Genomic DNA, 6000 nt, shown 5'->3' with positions numbered 1-6000 from the left:
TATTCTGTGACTCTTAGGTATAATTTATTTTAATTTAAGCTTTGTGTAGCTAAAGCGAAACGGAATAAGCCATGTTGCTTTATTGTGTGAAATACAATGGATTTGTTTCCAGTGGAACAAATTCCAGTGCTGCTTTTCAGATACTGCTATGTGCCTTCTCGTCGGGACATGTGTGTCTCCTGTCTATCATTTCGGTAATGTTAGTAGCAAACTAGTAGATAGGTTTCTCACCTGCCAGGACTCATTTCAGTTCACTTCCCAAATGTGAAAAAGTACTTACGGACAAGCCATTTAAAGCTATTCCTTCCAATAATTTATGCTGAATATCTTTAGAGGGAACAGGGAAATGTTACTTTTGAATGATGCAAATTAATATTTTATGTCCTTTCAGTTATTCTGAGTATATAAAATTTTCAATTTTTATGATTTATACACAAAGCTAATTACAATCCATTGTGAAGACAGCTTTAAAAATCAATGTAAAAAATAAGTTACACATAAATGAAAGAGAAGAAAAAAGTGCAGCCACAAGCTATTGCACATATAATGAAAATGGATTTATTGCTCAAGTCTTTTATTACTTTCTATTATTAAACCATTAAGAAGGTCCCTTAAGTTTAATCCAAACTGGAAAGAACACATTCATATGCATATATACATGGTATTCCAGGCAAATACATACTAAAGGAACATTGTGAGAATTAAAGCTCCCAGAAGAAAATGAAAAATTTCCACATCTCTGAAGTCAGCGTGATGCATCTGTCAATAAATTATAAAATGTGTACTTTATAATGTTCCTAAACTGTGGAAAAGTCAGGAAATACAGTTTTTAAGCACTGGAACATACGCATATAAATTCAATCCTAGATTTGAGTAGCCTAGCACACTTCTTTCTTTGGTTCCAAAGGCAGTACTGTCCCAGAGAAATGACGGGTCACTGAACACTTAAGTAAATACAAAGCTGTGGTTTAAATCTGTATGTGAAGAGATTCAGCTATGCATATTCTGGAGCTTTGCACCTGTGTATTGAAGTGATTGCACGTAATTAGCAATGTGATTATCAAATATGTTTTCACATACTGCATATAATTAGACTTACAGAAACACACTACATTTAGAATATTTTAATGTAGATAAACTTTGAGGGCAAAAATGAAGGGTTATTAACGAAATGCAAATTGCTTAACCCCTAATGTGCTAGCTTCTGCTAATGGTATCTCCAGTATCCTTTTGCTGCTAGAGGGATTTCCGCCATGCAAGCTTACCACAGTGGTGAGGTAAGAGCTGGTGGCATGTGCTGTGGAGGCTTTTTAACCCCTTCCCAGTGCTGCTGAAGCAGTGATGTGCAGTTTCAGGCTATGGGACACTGAAGACACAGGAAGGAGGAAGGCAACAGGATTAATGCTAGACGTATGCTGTCTTGATGCATACTCTTTTGAATATCTTTGTCACTGAAATAAAATGGTCATGCATCTAGGCAGATATTTGGCTAACTTCTAAGATTATACACAGATATGTATGGTAATCACATATCACTAATATCTCAAACTAAAGGAAAATTATGGTTATCTATTAGCTAGTAAAGCTAGGTTTCAGACTGGAAACTTCACCTTTATTTTGGTTTTCCATTATTGTTTGACATGACTTCGTAGATTAAATGAAGCTAAATCAGAAATACGCTGCCAGTACTGATTATTCACATTTGTTACACTGCTGATTATACTATAATTTTGATAACAGACAGTTATCATAAACAATATATTATGTTAGGTTGATATACTTAGGCCTCCTGAAAGCATGAAGATTAAATGGAAAGTCTTTTCTATGATACTAAAGAATGAGTGAGATCCTGCCTGCTGGAGGCCCTAGCAAACTTTTCCAAAAGAATCTTTCTAAGTGTCTTCCTTCCAAAAGAAAATGCAAGCTCCCATTTTCTCCACATTTTTGCTATAAACTTGGGGTGCTCAAACACTTTATTAAAGGAATGCAATTATAAAATCTCTGGACAACTTGAATCCTACTATGAATACAGAATCATAGAATCTATGATAGTATTTCTTAGCACTTGGGAGAGGGGATGACAATTATGTTTAAAACATCAGTATTTAAATAAAATAGCTTTATAGCATATGAACGTATGTTAAAAACATCAATTAAAATATTTTCATGCCTGCTAATTCACAGTTATGCTTGCATGTAGCCACAGATGGGCATGCAGGGCTAGTAATTGGCTTGCAGATCACATTCTGATACGTCACTCACCATCAGTGGCCTGCAAGCCACAGTGTGACTACACTGCTGTGGGCCACCTCTGTCTTCTCTTAGCAGTGCAATTCTTATGCTATTTCAGCTTTCCTTTTGCCACAAGATAATACACAGTCTCGGTAGTTTGTAGGTACATGCTTCTCCTCACTAAACCACTTTGACTTCAGGTGCCCTTAGACCCCTTAGCCAGATAAGCTGCTTTGACCAACCTGTATTTTGATCTTCCTTTCTGCCAGCTGGAGAATTATTCCCTCATTTTTTTGCTGATTCTTAATCTGAACAAACACTCAAGCAATCTTCACGTCAGCTCTCCCTCCAAATTTACAGTTTATTCATCTCAAACCTGTCACAGTGTTGAACAATTTTTCTTCCCTCTCGTGTTTCTTACCTTGTCATCGGTCTGTTGCAGACAGACTGCAAGGCCAACAGATCCTCCCGTCTGCTGAGGGTTAGGGGAACTATTCGTATCTTCAGATTTGCTGCCACAACTTGCTGTTGCAGGTTAAAATTCTCATGGTAATTACAGTCCCTAGCATACTTGAATCCAAGATGATAAGATAAATTAGTGCTGTAGGCAGATGACTCAAACCAAGACTTCAAACTGAGTATGAGTATCTAACCTGTTGCCTACAGTACTAGTGACTTTTCTGCACTGTGACTTCTATAGGTTGGCCAGATTTCAGGTAATAGGAGTACTTTCACTGCAGCCCCAGCTGTGAAATAACTTACATCACTTCATAATTAAAGCTGAATTCCTCTCAGCATTTTCCAGAAGTCCATCTGAACTTTTAACTGATGACAGGACAAGTATTTCACTGATCTTCGAATCATAGAATAGTTTGGGTTAGAAGGGACCTTTAAAAATCATCTAGTCCAACCCCCCATCTTGGGGATCTTTGTAGGATAATTTAGAACATAGATATTACCGTTCATACACAAATGCACAAAAAAACCCAGTATCTTTTTATGGCTATGGGTTAGGGAAGAATCACTAATTACATGCCTCTAAGTGCTTACAGAAAGATAGGTAAATCAGAAGAGTTAAGAAAAATCCCCAAACAAGTGTTGGAGTCCTTCTCAGGGCTGAATTGTTCTAAAAACTCCTGTAGTAGCACATAAAAAAGTGCAGTTCTTGAATTCAAACTTCAAAGTATCCAAGTCGGCTTGCTGAAATGAATCCAAGAAAGGTCTAGTAAGAAATAGTGGCAACCCAGAAAGCGATAACGGCTCTGAACTTGCTGTGATTTTCAGTAAGGAGCTGGAGGTCAGTTATAAAAGAAGGGTTCAGACTGGCGGACAGCTGTGAAAGCCAGATAGGCATGCTAGAAGTTGAGCCTGATCTACAAATCTACCATTTGCAATGCTTTCCTCCATTTTCCATCTGTATCCCACAGAGATCAGATGAAAGAGATGAAAGAATCTGAGATCATATACTGCAGAAATGATTTTTTCAATCTTGAAGAAGGAAATTTCTTGGAAGATTTTTTGTTGTTGCTATTGGGGCTTTTTTTTTTTTTTCCCGAGGGTGTGTGTGTTTTGTTGGTTTTGTTTGTTTGGTTTGTTTTTTAATCACATCCCAAAGATTGAAAATATGAAAAAAAAAAGGGAGGGAAGGGAGGCCTAGTGGATCATTTGTAATATTACTTCAGATTTATTTCTCAGAAGGCACTGAAGTTTCTAGATTTCATAGAAAGTTGTGATGGGAATATGGATAAAGTTAGGCCACATCTCTCCATAGCACATCTAAAAGTCAATCCTGAAGGAAAAGACAAGATATGGCCTGAACAACTTTGTAAACATTAGTAACTTGATTTCTAGACACAAGCAGAGGTGCTCAGGATAAACTGATAGTAGGATAAGTTATGTTTGATGGTGATTTGCAGATTAAGACCACCCGAAAGGAAGCAAAAGATTGTGTGATAGTATGAGGAAGAAAATACTGCTGTGATGTGTATCACCAGGTGGCAGTGTTACACAGTCTTGCAATTCCCATACGTTTACTATATGTGAAGTTCTGGGGTCTTGGAAGGAATACCGGTATGTCTATTTGTTAGTTTTGCTAGGCAGAAGGAAGAATGTACCGATTTAAGAAGAGACAGATCTCTCTCTGCATTTATCTCCTTGATCTAAGTCAGCTCTTGGGTGGAAGTTTCAGTCTGGGAACTTGTGTGTTGACTTGGACACCTTAATCTTTAAATAAGGGAGTTTATTGCGTGCTGTTAGATTGTTCTGTACTGGAAAAAGCAAAAAGACCATATGCAAATGCAGTAGCAATATCCTTCACATGATTGACAGTGGCTGTCTGTAGCATTTCTACTTGTACCAAATCTGGAAAAATACATGCGGATGTGGTACAGGTGAAGTGCCTTTGGTCTGTAATAGACACTCCAGAGTTTGCATCATAAATATTGCAGTATTCAGAAGGCTGAGAGCTGGAAGAAATTTGTGTAAGTACATCTAAGCTGTTCTGTGCATGGAGCAGAAATGGGAGAGCAATTCGCTGTCCTGCTAAATGCTTTCCTCAGGCTGTCTTCGTGTTGCAGTCTGGTTGTAAGGAACATAAATGAACAACAAGGGTTTTGGGGATTACAAAACAGCACCCTTCATTTCATACCCTTTGCTTTCTCCCTTTGGTGCAGGACCAGCATTTGCTGTTAGTCATTTGATATCGCATCTTTCAATAACTGGAGTATTTGTAACTCCACTCGAAGTATCTTCCCACTCACTAACTCTATCTGGCCATATCATGAAGCTGCACATGTCTTCTGAATGGCAACAGTGGCCAGAGGCTCTTCGGCTGGTTTGCAGGCAATGGTCACATCTCACATCATCCTTGCTACAGTTCTGATTATAGCTGTGTACCATTGCTTATCCCTAGGGCCATGCCATTCTCTAGGCAGTGGACTCCAGTAAGCCCCATGTGTGGCCCTGCATGGCAGGGATTTTCTTGGCTAACTAACATACTCTGACTTCAGCCTCAGGTTTGTAATGTAATTTGGCTATGCCATAGTACAAAAGGCAAGAGAGGACACAGATTTTTCTTCCCTAAATTAAAAACTGCAACTGCTCAGTGGTGTTATCTACATTAGTGAATGAAACATGTTCAGAAACTTTCTTGGATATTGAGGCTGAGTAGCATGATGTGGTCTCACCTACACTGAAGCTGTAATCTTGGTCACTGAATGCTGCTTGGAAATGATTTTTGGAATGGTTTGACTCCCAAACTATGACCAGGATTTGTTTGGGAGAGTGCTAGTTGGCACATGCCCAAACACAGTTAGAGCATTTTCTCATTCTTTACTCTGCTAAATGTCCATGTTGCAAAGCCCCTGCTGCAAGAGCAAAAGATGAGCAAGTGTACATGGTAGAAAGGAGGCCTACCTATAAACATCTAGTTTTGCCATCGATTTAAAAAATGTAGCTTGAAGTTTTCAGAAATGTTCCTTTTTTGGGGAACTATCTTCCCAACAACTGTAACTAAAAAAAAAAAAAAAAAAAAAAAAAAAAGAGTGTATTTTAATATTTCTAAGAGTAGTTACATGGTTTTAAACAGAAGAAAAATTACTAGAATGCTGGGAGTGATTTAAGATGTTGAAGTTGTTCTAGGTCAGTGTCTTACACTGGTAGAATTATGAATATTCAAAGCAGAATATAGCTGATCCTTTCTCTCATAAGGAGAACACGCAGCAGTGCATAAGGAGTGACTTGCAGAAGCCACTGCATGTGGACTGGCAC

Source organism: Strigops habroptila, chromosome 2, assembly GCF_004027225.2.
Source record: "Strigops habroptila isolate Jane chromosome 2, bStrHab1.2.pri, whole genome shotgun sequence".
NCBI lineage: Eukaryota > Metazoa > Chordata > Aves > Psittaciformes > Psittacidae > Strigops > Strigops habroptila.
The sequence above is the reverse complement of the archived record's forward strand: the minus strand, read 5'-3'. Positions refer to the sequence as shown.